The sequence below is a fragment of the Pongo pygmaeus genome, chromosome 14 (assembly GCF_028885625.2).
Source record: "Pongo pygmaeus isolate AG05252 chromosome 14, NHGRI_mPonPyg2-v2.0_pri, whole genome shotgun sequence".
In the NCBI taxonomy this organism is placed as follows: domain Eukaryota; kingdom Metazoa; phylum Chordata; class Mammalia; order Primates; family Hominidae; genus Pongo; species Pongo pygmaeus.
The window spans coordinates 122,377,120-122,392,740 of NC_072387.2; the positions used below are offsets into that span (position 1 = coordinate 122,377,120).

At 37.0% G+C, this 15,621-nt stretch overlaps 1 protein-coding gene across 4 annotated transcripts in view; it reads left to right on the plus strand.

Moving 5' to 3' along the window:
• The window catches only part of SPACA7 (sperm acrosome associated 7), a 59,139-nt gene that overhangs the window by 25,868 nt on the left and 17,650 nt on the right, over window positions 1-15,621 (plus strand). The window lies entirely within an intron of this gene.

A 15,621-nucleotide genomic window follows, 5' to 3' on the forward strand; every position in this document is an offset into this window, starting at 1 on the left:
TTCATGCAAAAAAATGTCAATTTTTGTGTAGCCAAAATTATCAATCTCTGGCTGCCTTTAGCTTTTGACTTTCTGAGTTAGAAAGTCTTTCTCCACACTGAGGCTAAAGAAGAATTTGTTTTCTTCCAGTATTTATAGGACTTCATCTGCTACGTTAGCTCTTGGATCCATTTGGAGTTTATCTCTGAGCATGGTGTGAGGTGTTCCTAATTTCATCTTTTTACGAATGGCTACCCAGTTATCCCTGAACCATTTTTTAAAAGTCCATCTTTGTCCCATGATTTGCAAAGCCACATGTATTACACCTAAGTTTTTTTGTGTGTGACTGTCCTGTCTGAGCCATACAGCACAGTCCTCTACTAAGGGGCCAGCACCACAGTGTGTTATTCAGAGTGTATTTTAACCTCTGGGACACATTTCCCTCTTTTAGTTCTTCTTTTTAGCTTTTCTTTCTCCATGTTTCCCTGATTATATTTTTGGTAACATGCCTAATTTCCTTTCCTTGAGTTTATGTTTTTATTGGGATTGCATTACATTTGTAAAGTAATTTAGAAAATAACTGGCACTTTAACAATGTTGAGTGGATCTGCCTAAGAATAAGTAATGTCTTTCTGTTTGTTCAATGTCATTTCCTATCTTTCAGGAATATTTTTAAGTCTTCCTTGTTTAGGTGTTATACTGTCATGATAAGCTTATTCCTAAGTATTCAGTCTACTTTCTTGCTATTAGAAGCAAGATGTTATCTATCATTGTGTACTTTAACTGGTCTTTTATATGAATGCCTTGATTTCTATAGGTTAAATTTATCCTGCTGTCTTACTGAATTCTTTTCTTGTTTGAGTTAGCTTTATCATTGATTATCTAGGGTCTTCCAGATATGCTATATTATCATCTGTTAAATAGAAATGGTTTTCTTCTTCTTTACCAATTTTTATGCATCTCATTGATGTCTCTTGCCTAATTGCATTGACTGATATATCCAAGATAATGTTTAATAGTAGTGGAGTGAGTGGGCGTTCTTGCCTTGTGCATGGCCTTTGTAGAAATGCCTATAGTGTTTATCCAGTAAGTAGGATTCTGGCTTTGGAACAGAGGCACACACATTTTAACATGTAAGGAAAGCATCCATCAACCATTTTACATTTTGTCAGTCTTTTTTATCATCTTTGGAGCCAATAGTTTTTTCTTTAGATCTATTAAATATAGTGAATGATATTAATGAGTTTCCTAACACTGAACCAACCTTGCATTTCTAAAATAAATTCCATCTGGTCATGTTGATTATATTCTTAGAATGGTATTAGATTCAACTTGCCAATATTTTACTTCATATTTTTGCATCTAAATACACAAATGACACTAGTCTATGGTTGGGTTTTTTTTAACCTATCTTTATCAGGTTGAAATACTGATGTTATAATTAAAAAATTTATAATAAAAATTAGAAATTTTTCTTTCCTTTTTGGTTCTTTAGAGCATCAGAAGCATTTTGTCTTTTAAAATTTATGAGAAATCCCTGTGAAACCACCTCTTCCTGGTGTTTTTTCTGGGGTAGTTCCTTAATAACTTTATTTCTTCTAGGAAAAGTGATTCTTCAGGTTTCTTAATCAGTGGGGTCAATTTAGCCATCTATATTTCCCTAGGAAGTTATCCACTTCTTCTAGGTTTTCAAATGTATTTGAATAGAGATCTTTAAATCATCTGCTGATGTTAAAAAATTTACTTGTTTCCATTGTTATTTCCCCTTTATGATTTCTTGTTTTGTAAATTTATGCTGAATCATTTTCTTCTTGATCAAGTAAGCCAGTGCTCTGTCTAGTTTATTGTTTTTCTGAAATCCAGGGATTTTTTTAATTTCCATAGGTTTTTGGGAAACAGGTGGTGTTTGGTTACATGAATAAGTTCTTTAGTGGTGATTTCTTAGATTTTGGTGCACCCATCATCCGAACAGTACACACTGTACCCAATTTGTAGTCTTTTATCCCTGACTCTCCTCCCACACTTTCCCCCAAGTTCCCAAAGTCCATTGTGTCATTCTTATGCCTTTGCATCCTCATAGCTTAGCTCCCACTTATGAGTGAGAACATACGATGCTTGGTTTTCCATTACTGAGTTACTGCACTTAGAATAATGGTCTCCAGTTCCATCCAGGTTGCTATGAATGACATTATTTCATTTCTTTTTATACCTGAGTAGTATTCCATAGCATACATATACCACAATTTTTTTATACCACAATTTTTTTATCCACTCATTGATTTATGGGCATTTGGGCTGATTCCATATTTTTGCAATTGCAAATTGTGCTGTGATAAGCATGTATGTGCAAGTGTCTTTTTCATATAATAACTTCTTTTCCTCTGGGTAGATATCCAGTAGTGGGATTGCTGGATCAAATGGTAATTCTACTTTTAGTTCTTTAAGGAATCTCCACACTGTTTTCTATAGTGGTTGTACTACTTTACATTCCCACCAGCAGTGTAGAAGTGTTCCCTTTTTACCACATCCACATCACCATCTATTATTTTTTGATTTTTTGATTATGGCCACTCTTGCAGGAGTGAGGTGGTATAGCATTGTGGTTTTGATTTGTATTTCCCTGATCATTAGTGATGTTCAGCATTTTTTCAACTGTTTGTTGGCCATTTGTATATCTTCTTTTGAGAATTGTCTATTCATGTCCTCAGCCCACTTTTTGATGGGATCGTTTGTTTTTTTCTTGCTGATTTTTTCATTGTAGATTCTGGATATTAGTCCTTTATCAAATATATAGATTGTGAAGATTTTCTCCCACTCTGTGGATTGTCTGTTAACTCTGCTGATTATTTCTTTTGCTGTGCAGAAGCTTTTTCATTTCATTAAGTCCCATCTATCTTTGTTTTTGTTGTATTTGCATTTGGGTTCTTGGTCATGAAGTCTTTGCCTAAGCAAATGTCTAGAAGGTTTTTTTCCAATGTTATCTTCTAGAATTTTTATGGTTTCAGCTCTTAAATTTAAGTCCTTTATCCATCTTGAGTTGATTTTTGTATAAGGTGAGAGACAAGGATCCAGTTTCATTCTTCTACATGTGGCTTGTCAATTATCCCAGCACCATTTCTTGAATAGGGTGTCCTTTCTCCACTTTATGTTTTTGTTTGCTTTGTTGAAGATCAGTTGGCTGTAAGGACTTGGCTTTATTTCTGGGTTCTCTATTCTGTTCTTTTGGTCTATGTGCCTATTTTTATACTAGTACCATGCTGTTTGGGTGACTATAGCCTTATAGTATAGTTTAAAGTCAGATAATGTGATGCCTCCAGATTTGTTCTTTTTGCTTAGTCTTGCTTTGGCTATGCAAGCTCTTTTTTCATTCCATATGAATTTTAAGACAAAATCCAGTGTTTTGATATACTAATTAGCTCCATTGTATTCTCTTTTTTTTTTTTTTGAGACAGAGTCTCACTGTGCCACCCAGGCTGGAGTGCAGTGGCATGATCTCAGTCACTGCAAGCTCCACCTCTTGGGTTCATGCCATTCTCCTGCCTCAGCCTCCTGAGCAGCTGGGGCTACAGGCATCCGCCAACACGCTCGGCTAATTTTTTGTATTTTTAGTAGAAACAGGGTTTCATCGTGTTAGCCAGGATGTATTCTCTTCTTTACCTCATTAATTTCTGCCTTTGTTACTAATATTACCTTCTTTATTTTTTTCTTATAGTTCACTTCTTGCTCTTTTTCTAGTTTTAGACCTGAGTAATTCTTTCATTTTTCCCCTTTTACCAATAAGTGTTTAGTGCTATGTTTCTTTAAATGTATTCCACAGATTCTCATGTAGTGTTTTCATTATTATTTTCCAGAAATTTATCATTTTAGCTTGTATTTCCCTTTTAACCAAAAGTTTTCCAATTCCCAGGTAGTAGGGCATTTTGTCTTTGTTTTTCATAACAATTTCTAGTTTTATTGCCCTGTGATCAGAAAGTACTGTTTGTAATAGTTTTACTTTACAAAATTCGCTCATGGTTACATAAATATACTCAATTTTTGTGAATGTTCCATAAGCACTTGAGAAACAGGCATATTCTCCAGTGTCAAGATTTAACTGGAATCTAGTGTGTGTTAATAACAACCACTTTTTGATTATGTTGTTTAGGTCTCCTCTTACATTTTACACCTATTCAAACTGTCTTTTGTTAAGAATAGTGTATGAATTCTCTATTATAAATATTTTTCTGTCTGTGTGTCCTTGCATTTTCTGTAATTTTTGCTTTATGAGTGTGATTCCTGTGTTATTTGGTGCACAGATTTTTATGAATATTATATCTTCATTGTGAATTCCAACTTTTAGCATTGAAAAGATACTTTCTTTGTCATGTTAATGTTTTGAGGATTGGATATTTCTTTCTCTGCCATAAGGACCACTATCTCTCTGCTTTCATATTAAATAATAAGATATATTTTGTCCATTCTTTATTTTTTAGTTTACCATTTAAACTTTTATTTTTATTCATTTGCTTTTTTCTTCAATTTTTTAAATTGTGTTAAAATACCCACAACATAATTTGCCATGGTAACCATTTTTAACTGTACAGTTCCATGATGTTAAACACATTCATAATGCTGTCTAACCATCACCACCATCTGTCTCCAGAATTATTTCTATCACCCCAAATTGAAACTCTGTACCATTAAGGAATAACCCCCCTTTCTGCCTCCCTCCAGGCTCTGGCAGCCAGCATTCTACTTTCTGTTTCTATGAATTTGACTAGTCAGGTGCCTCATATAAGTGGAATCACAGGGTATTTGTCCTTCTGTGATTGGTTTATTTCACTTAGCATAATGTCTTCAAGGTTCATCCCTGTCTTAGCATGTGTCAGAATTTTCTCTTTTTAAAGCCAAGTAGTTTGGAAATTACATATCTGATGAGAGATTAATATTGAGAATATATTTTAAAAACTCCTAAAATCCAACAATAAATAACTCTATCTAAAAATTAGCAAAGGACTTGAATAGAGATTTTTTCCAAGAAGATATACATGGCCAATAAGTCCATGAAAAGATGTTCAATATCACCAATCATTAGGGAAATACAAATCAACACTACAATGAGCTATTACCTCACACTCATTAGGATGGGTAACATTAATGGACGAGTTAAGCCCATTTACATTACGGATGTGTCTGATAATTCATCACAACTCTGTCAAAATATTATAAAATTTTGTGGATTGTGTTACATTTGCTATGTTTCTTCAGGAGATAAATATTCCTTGTTCTTAGGATATCCAGGAATTGAACTCAGCTCTGCACCAAGAGGACCTAATAGACATCTACAGAACTCTCCACCCCAAATCAACAGAATATACATTCTTCTCAGCACCACATCACACTTATTCCAAAATTGACCACATTGTTGGAAATAAAGCACTCCTCAGCAAATGTAAAAGAACAGAAATTATAACAAACTGTCTCTCAGACCACAGTGCAATCAAACTAGAACTCAGGATTAAGAAACTCACTCAAAACTGCTCAACTACATGGAAACTGAATAACTTTCTCCTGAATGACTACTGGGTACATAACAAAATGAAGCCAGAAATAAAGATATTCTTTGAAACCAATGAGAACAAAGACACAACATACCAGAATCTCTGGGACACATTTAAAGGAGTTATGTAGAGGGAAATTTACAGCACTAAATGCCCACAAGAGAAAGCAGGAAAGATCTAAAATTGACACCCTAACATCACAATTAAAAGAACTAGAGAAGCAAGAGCAAGCACATTCAAAAGCTAGCAGAAGGCAAGAAATAACTAAGATCAGAGCAGAACCGAAGGAGACGGAGACACAAAAAACACTTCAAAAAATCAATGAATCCAGGAGCTGATTTTTTGAAAAGATCAACAAAATTGATAGACCTCCAGCAAGACTGATAAAGAAGAAAAGAGAAGAATCAAATAGATGCAATATAAAATGTTAAAGGGGATATCACCACCAATCCCACAGAAATACAAACTACCATCAGAGAATACTATAAACACCTCTAAGCAAATAAACTAGAAAATCTAGAAGAAATGGATAAATTCCTGGACACATACACCCTCCCAAGACTAAACCAGGAAGAAGTTGAATCCCTGAATACACCAATAACAGGCTCTGAAATTGAGGCAATAATTAATAGCCTACCAACCAAAAAAAGTCCAGGACCAGACGGATTCACAGCCGAATTCTACCAGAGGTACAAGGAGGAGCTGGTACCATTCCTTCTGAAACTATTCCAATCAATAGAAAAAGAGGGAATCCTCCCTAACTCATTTTATGAGGCCAGCATCATCCTGATACCAAAGCCTGACAGAGACACAACAAAAAAAGGGAATTTTAGACCAATATCCCTGATGAACATTGATGCAAAAATCCTCAATAACATACTGGCAAACTGAATCCAGCAGCATATCAAAAAGCTTATCCACCATGATCAAGTGGGCTTCATCCCTGGGATGCAAGGCTGGTTCAATATACGCAAATCAATAAATGTAATCCAGCATATAAACAGAACCAAAGACAAAAACCACATGATTATCTCAATAGATGCAGAAAAGGCCTTTGACAAAATTCAACAACCTTCATGCTAAAAACTCTCAATAAATTCGGTATTGATGGGACGTATCTCAAAATAATAAGAGCTATTTATAACAAACCCACAGCCAATATCATACTGAATGGACAAAAACTGGAAGCATTCCCTTTGAAAATGGGCACAAGACAGGGATGCCCTCTCTCACCACTCCTAACAACATAGTGTTGGAAATTCCGGCCAGGACAATCAGGCAGAAGAAAGAAATAAAGCATATTCAATTAGGAAAAGAGGAAGTCAAATTGTCCCTGTTTGCAGATGACATGATTTTATATTTAGAAAACCCCATCTTCTCAGCCCAAAATCTCCTTAAGCTGATAAGCAACTTCATCAAAATCTCAGGATACAAAATCAATGTGCAAAAATCACAAGCATTCTTATACATCAATAGCAGACAAACAGAGAGCCAAATCATGAGTGAACTCCCATTCACAATTGCTTCAAAGAGAATAAAATACCTAGGAATCCAACTTACAAGAGACGTGAAGGACCTTTTCAAAGAGAACAACAAACCGCTGCTCAACAAAATAAAAAAGGACACAAACAAATGGAAGAGCATTCCGTGCTCATGGATAGGAAGAATCAATATCATGAAAATGGCCATACTGCCCAAGGTAATTTATAGATTCAATGCCATCCCCATCAAGCTACCAGTGACTTTCTCCACAGAATTGGAAAAAACTACTTTAAAGTTCATATGGAACCAAAAAAGGGCCTGCATTGCCAAGACAATCCTAAGCCAAAAGAATAAAGCTGGAGGCATCACGTTACCTGACTTCAAACTATACTACAAGGCTGCAGTAATCAAAACAGCATGGTACTGGTACCAAAACAAAGATATAGACCAATGGAACAGAACAGAGCCCTCAGAAATAATACTACACATCTACAACCATCTGATCTTTGACAAACCTGACAAAAACAAGAAATGGGGAAAGGATTCCCTATTTAATAAATGGTGCTGGGAAAACTGGCTAGCCATATGCAGAAAGCTGAAACTGGATCCCTTCCTTACACCTTATACAAAAATTAATTCAAGATGGATTAAAGACGTAAATGTTAGACCTAAAATCATAAAAACCCTAGAAGAAAACTTAGGCAATACCATTCAGGACATAGGCATGGGCAAGGACTTCATGTCTAAAACACCAAAAGCAATGGCAACAAAAGCCAAAATTGACAAATGGGATCTAATTAAACTAAAGAGCTTCTGCACAGCAAAAGAAACTACCATCAGAGTGAACAGGCAACCTATAGAATGGGAGAAAATTTTTGCAATCTACTCATCTGACAAAGGGCTAATATCCAGAATCTACAAAGAACACAAAAAAATTTACAAGAAAAAAGCAAATAACCCCATCAAAAAGTGAGCGAAGGATATGAACAGATGCTTCTCAAAAGAAGACATTTATGCAGCCAACAGAAACATGAAAAATGCTCATCATCACTGGCCATCAGAGAAATGCAAATCAAAACCACAATGAGATACCATCTCACACCCGTTAGAATAGTGATCATTAAAAAGTAAGGAAACAACAGGTGCTGGAGAGGATGTGGAGAAATAGGAACACTCTTACACTGTTGGTGGGACTGTAAACTAGTTCAACCATTGTGGAAGTCAGTGTGGCGATTCCTCAAGGATCTAGAACTAGAAATACCATTTGACCCAGCCATCCCATTACTGGGTATATACCCAAAGGATTGTAAATCATGCTGCTGTAAAGATGCATGCACATGTATGTTTATTGTGGCACTATTCACAATAGCAAAGACTTGGAACCAACCCAAATGTCCATCAATGATAGACTGGATTAAGAAAATGTGGCACATATACACGATGGAATACTATGCAGCCATAAAAAAGGATGAGTTCATGTCCTTTGTAGGGACATGGATGAAACTGGAAACTATCATTCTCAGAAACTATTACAAGGACAAAAAGCCAAACACCGCATGTTCTCACTCATAGGTGTGAATTGAACAATGAGAACACTTGGACACAGGACGGGGAATATCACACGCCGGGGCCTATTGTGGGGTGGGGGGATGGAGGAGGGATAGCATTAGGAGATATACCTAATGTAAATGACGAGTTAATGGGTGCAGCACACCAACATGAGGCATGTATACATATGTAACAAACCTGCACATTGTGCACATGTACCCTAGAACTTAAAGTATAATTAAAAATATATATATATATATTCCTTGTTCTTTAAATTATAAAAGTTGTTTGTTGTTGGGTTTTAGGAGTTTTTATATATTCTGAATATTAATCTCTAATCAGATATATAATTTGCAAATTACTTGGCCTTAAAAAGAAATAAAATTCTGACACATAGTAAAACAGTGATGACCCTTGCAGATATTATGCTAAATGAAATAAACCAATCGCAGAAGGATAAATACTATGTGATTCCACTTATATGACGCACCTGAATAGTCCAATTCAGACTATTAAAAAAATAGTGAGTACTGAGGAGGATGCAGAGAAATTGGAATTCTTGTGCACTGTTGGTGGGAATGTAAAATGGTGCAGCAACTGCAGAAGACAGTATGGCGGTGCCTCAAAAAATAAAAAATAGAATTACTGTATGACCCAGCAATTACACTTCTGGGTATACACCCAAAATAACTGAAAGCAGGGTTTTGAAGAGGCATTTATACCCCTATGTTCATAGCATTATTCACAATAGCAAAAACATAGAAGCAATCCAGTGTCCACTGACAAATACATGGATAAACAAAATGTTGTCCGTGCATTTCTTTATTTTTAACCACTCAACATCACTTAAGTATACAGCATATACTTGGATCTTACTTTCTCAGGAAAACTGAAAAAAAAAATTAATGGATGAGTTAAGCTCATTTACATTATCAGTGTGACTGATAATTCATCATGACTCTGTCAAAATATCATAAAATTATGTAGATTGTGTTACATTTGCTATGTTTTTTTTAGGAAGTAAATATTCCTGTTATTTAAATTATAAAAAAAAACTTGGGTATTTAAGAAAGTTTATATTTTTGTTCTAGTCACCACCTTTGTACTTACAACTTTTTAAATGTCCCTAATCCCCTTTTTTCTTATTACACCACATACTATCTGGTTTTTCAGTTTTTAATTCATATATAATAGTTGCACATATTTACAGGGCACATTTAACATTTCGCTACATGCATACAATGTGTAATGATAAAATCGGGGTAACTGAGATGTCCACCACCTCAATCATTTATCATTTCTTTGGGTTGAGAACATTCCACATCTTCTCTTCTAGTACTTTTGAAATATACAATAAAATATTGTTAACTGTGATCACCCTACTGTGCTGCTAAATGCTAGAACTTATTCCTTCTATCTAACTGTATTTTTGTTCCCATTCACCAATCTCTCTCTATTTCCTTCTCCCCTTTTACCTTCCCAGCCTCTGGTAACCACCATTGCACTCTCTACCTCCATGAGATCAATTTTTTAGCTCCAACATACGAGTGAGAGCATGTGATATTAGGCTCTCTGTGCCTTTCACTTGACCTAATGTCTTTCAGTTCCACCTGTGTTGCTGCAATTGACAGGATTTTGTTTTTTTATGACTGAATAATATTCCATGTGTATGCGTGCCATATTTCCTTTATTCATTTATCCACTGATGGACACTTACATTGATACCATGTTTGGTCTATTGTAAATAGAACTGCAATGGCCATGGGAGTGTAGAGATTTCTGTGATGTACTGATTTGCTTTCTTTTAGACATATACCCATCACATCAGTGGGCTTGCTAGATCATATGGTAGTTCTGTTTTTAGTTGTTGTTTGAGGAACCTCTATACTGCTTTCCATAGTGGCTGAACTAGTTTACACTCCCACCAACAATGTACAAGAATTCCCCCTTGTTCCCCATCCTTGCCAGCATCAGACATTGCCTGTGTTTTTGAAAAGTTATTTTAACTGGGATGAGAAGATATCTCATTGTGGTTTCGATTTGCATTTCCCTGGTGATTAATGCTTTTTACATACCTGTTGGCCACTTGTATGGCTTCTTTTGAGAACGTCAGTTCAGATCTTTTGCCCATTTTTAAATTAGTTTTGTTTTTTTGTTTTTTTGTTTTTTTTGCTATAGAGTTGTTTGAGTTCCTTATATATTCTGATATTCTGGTAACTGATTTCTTGTCAGATGAATAGTTTGCAAATATTTTCTTCCATTCTTTAAGTTGTCTCTTCACCTTTTTGATTTTCATTAGTTGTGTAGGAGCTTTTTAGCTTGATATAATCCTAATTGTCTATTTTTGCTTTTGTTGCCTGTGCTTTTAGGTCTTACTCAAAAAATATTTGCCCAGACAGCTGTTCTAAAGTGTTTTTCTAATGTTTACTTCTAATGTTTTCATAGTTTCAGGTCTTACATTTAAGTCTTTAATCCATTCTGAGTTGATTTTTGTATATGGGTGAGAGATAGGGGTCAAGTTTCATTCTTCTGCATATGAACGTCCAGTTTTCCCAGAACCATTTATTAAGGAGACTATCCTTTTTCAAATGTATGCTCTTAGTGCCTTTGTTGAAAATGAATTGGCTGTAAATGCATAGATTTATTTCTAGATTCCCTATTCTGTCTCCTTGGTCTATGTGTCTGTTTTTAGTGTATTTATTACAGATTTTTGCTTTGTGGTTACCAGGAAACCTAAAAAACACATCCTATAACAAGTTATTTTAAACTGATAACAAATTAACTTTGATCACAAAGAAAAGAAAATAAACAAGCAAAGAACAAACTAAAAATCCCTACACTTTAACTCATTTCCTCCTACATTTTCACCTTTTGTTGTCTCAATTTGTCTTTTTATATTGCCTATCTCTTTAAAAATTATTATTTTTTTTAATAGATTTGCTTTTTCATCTTTATACTAAAGATATGAGTGGTTTGCACACCACAATTGCAGTATTAGAGTGTTCTGAATTTTCCTGTCTGCTGACCTTTATCATTGAGTTTCATACCTTCAGATAATTGCTTGTTGCACATTAGCACTTTTTCTTTCAGATTGAAGACTTCTTTTCAGCCTTTCTTGTAAGATAGGTCTGGGCGTGAATTCTCTCAGCTTTTGTTTGTCTGGGAAAGTATTTCTTTTTCAGGTTTGAAGGATAGCTTTGCTGAGTAGAGCATTCTTGGTTGGAAGAGTTTTTTTTTTCCTTTAGCACTTTAAATATGTCATCCAACTCCCTCTTGGCCTATAAAGTTTCCACTGAGAAGTCTGCTGCCAGATGTATCAGAGCTTCTTTAGATGTTATTTGATTATTTTATCTTGCTTCTTTTATAATCCTTTCTTTGTCCTTTACATTTGAAAGCTTGATTATTAGATAAATTGGGGTAGCTTTACTTGGGTTGGATATTCCTGGTGATCTTTGATCTTCTTGTACCTCAGTATTCCTATCTTTCTCTAGGTTTGGAAAGGTCTCTGTAATTACTTCTTTGAATAAACTTTCTACTCCTATCTTTTTCTCTACTCCTTCTTTAAGGTTATGACTCCATAGATTTGCCCTTTGTTGATTTCATAAGTGTTCTGCATTCTTTTTTATTTTCCCCTCTGACTGCATATTTTTAAATGGCCTAAGTATTAGTCCCTTTTTGTGTTGCCATAAAGGGATACCTGAGGCTGGGTAATTTATAAAGAAAAGAGGTTTATTTGGCTCACAGTTATGCAGGCTGTACAGGAAGCATGGTGCCAGCATCTGCCTCTGGTTGGGGCCTCAGGGAAATTTTCCTCCTGGCAGAAGGAAAGCGGAGCCAGTGTGTTGTGTGATCAGAGAGGGAGCAAGAGGGAGTGATGGGAGGAGTTCCATGCTCTTGAACAACCAGCTCCTGTGTGAACCAAAAGATCAAGAACTCATTACTGAGGGGAAGGCACCAAGCTGTTCATGAGGGATCCACTCTCATGACCCAAACACCTCCCAATAGGCCCCACGTCTAACACTGGGGATCACATTTCAACATGAGATTTGGAGGGGACAAGCATTCAAACTATATCAGCCTGTATTCAAGCCTGATTCTCCTGCCTGATCAATTCTGTTATTGAGACACTGATGAATTTTTCAGTTTTTAATTATGTTTTTCAGCCCCAGGATTTCTGTTTATTATTGTTATTATTGTTATTATTTCAATCTTTTGTTAAATTAATCTGATAAGTTTCTGAATGGCTTTTCTGTGTCTTTTTTTTTTTTTTTTTTGAGATGTGCTCTCATTCTGTCACTCAGGCTGTAATGCAATGGTATGATCTCAGCTCACTGCAACCTCTGCCTCCCAGATTCAAGCAGTTCTCCTGCCTCAGCCTCCCAAGTATCTGGGATTACAGGCACATGCCACCATGCCCAGATAATTTTTGTATTTTTAGTGGAAATGGGGTTTCACCATGTTGGCCAGGCTGGTCTCGAATTCCTGACGTCAAGTGATCTGCCCATCTTGGCTTCCCAAAGTGCTGGGATTACAGGTGTGAGCCACCACGCCCAACCTTTTCTGTGTCTTATTGAAGTTTTCCTCAAAATAACTATTTTTGTAGAATTCTCGGTCTTAAAGTCACACATCTTCGTTTCTCTAGGGTTGGCTAATGGTGCCTTATTTCATCTATTTGACGGAGTCATATTTTTCTGAATGTTCTTAATGCTTCTGAATGTTCATTGGTGCCTGGGCATTGAAAAGTTAGATATTTATTCCAGTGACCACATGGGCTTTGTTTGTACCCATCCTTCAGAGGACCTTTCATTGATTCAAAGGAGACTGACTGACTGTTGAGTTCCCTAAGCCTGTGGTTACTGCAGCCATTTTTGCACTACACAGCATCCTAAGTCCAGTTACACTGCAAGTCTCTTGCAACCTCCTAGATACCCAGCTCTGATGCAGTTGGGGAAAATCAGGGAGAATTATCTGGGCTCCCAAAGTCCCTCACTCACTTCCCTCCATTTCCCCATAGCAGAAGGAGTCTCTCTCCACACTGAGCTGCCTGGAGTTGGAAGAGAAGTGACACAGGCACTCTTATGGCCGCCACAGCTGGCACCAATGCTGGGTCTCACCCAAAGTCCCACAGCTGCCCAGACAAGCACAGTACCAGAGCTCATCCAAGGTCTGCAGCTGCTACTGCCTAACTGCCATTGATGTTTATTCGAGGTTCAAGGTCACTTTAGTCAGCCAGAGGTGAAGCCAGCCAGGACTCAGGACCATCATACCAGGCTGGTATTATGGTCTTCCAGCCTGGGGTCGGCCTAGAAATGTTGTCTGGGAGTAATAGCCTGGAATCAGGAGCTTCAGGGTTCTTCCCAGTGTGGTTTTGCTGTGGCAGGATTTGTGCTAGGTTCCAATGCAAAGGCCCCTGTACTCTTTTCTCTCCTTCTCCCCAGAAGGAGTCTCACTCTAAGCTATAGTGCCTGGAGTTGAGCGAGTTGTGATGTGGGCACTCCTATGGCCCCTGCATCTGGTGTTAAATTGGGTTGCATCCCAAGCCTTCTGTCTCCCAGACCAGTGCAGCACCACAGGGTTCACCCAAGGACTGTGGTCACTATAGCCCTGCTGGCACTGAAATTTATTTGGGACCTATGGCCACTTTAGGTAACCAGCAGTGAAGTAGGGCAGGACTCAGGTTCATCCTGCAGGGCAGCGATTCTCCTCTGGCCTGGGGTGGGTCTAAATGCTCCCTCTGTGGCCACTGGCCTGGAATCATGGACCACAGAATTCTGCCAGGTGCTGTGTTCCACTGTGGTGAGGCCAGCATTGAGCTCCAATGCAAGGTCCCACACTCACTTCCCTCCCTCTCTGAAGCACACAGATTCTCTCTCTGCACTGTGCTGCTTGGTGTTGGGGCAGGGTGGTGTAGGCAATACTATACTGTCCTTCCTACCTTCTTCAATGTGTCTTTTCTTGTTATTATGCTAAAACTATGTACTATGATCGCTCATCTGATTTTTCAGTTCTTGTGAAGGTGCCTTCTTGCATGCATAGTTGTTCAATTTTATGTTCCTACAGGGGTCAATCGCTGGAGGGTAATATTTAGCTATCTTGCTCCACTTTCTGGATTGTCAGTTGTTGTTGTTGTTGTTGTTACAGACTGTCACTGTCACCTGGGCTGGAGTGCAGTGGCATGATCTCAGCTCACTGCAACCTATACCTCCTGGGTTCAGGAGAGTCCCCTGCCTCAGCCTCCCAAGTAGCTAGGATTATAGGCACCTGTCACCATGCCTGGCTAATTTTTGTGTTTTTAGTAGAGAATGGGTTTCACCATGTTGGCCAGGCTGGTCTCGAACTCCTGACATCAAGGGATCCACCCACCTTGGCCTCTCAAAGTGCTGGGATTACAGGCGTGAGCCACCATGGCCAGCCCCTGATTTGTCAGTTTTTAATGGTGTACTTGAACTATTAATTATTGCCTAATTGATTCAATTAGGCATCAACTTCAATGAGTTTCTATTTTCCTCTTCATCTCCTTTATCACCTCCCATAGTTTAGTTTTATCACCTCTATTTTGTCAATACATATAGCATTTGCATATTAGTTTTCCAGTCTCACCTATGTTTCAATCATTTACATATATGATTATGAGTTGTGTGTGTGTGTGTGTATCTACCTTCACCATCACTATTCTTGTTGAAGTTGTCCAGTTATCTTTTGGTTTGATGAAGCTCATCCTGTAGCAGATTACTTAAGAATGTGCTATGGACACACAAATCTTTAGACTCTTGTATGTTTAAGTTGATGTTTGATGGACACTTAGATGGATATAAAATCCTTGGCTTACACTTTTTTTCATTGAGTTGATAGAAAATGCTGCTTCATTGTTGCCTTGCTTTTTTGTTTGTTTTATCTTTGAAATCTAATGTTTTTACTAGGATACATCTTGGTATTAATTTTCCCAGATACAAAATGGATCCTTTCAAAATTAGACTCACCTATTATTTTTCTATAAAGTTATCTTAATTATAACTTTAAATATTAGTTCTATTCCATAGTTAATGCTGCTGTTGTTTTCTTCAATTACACC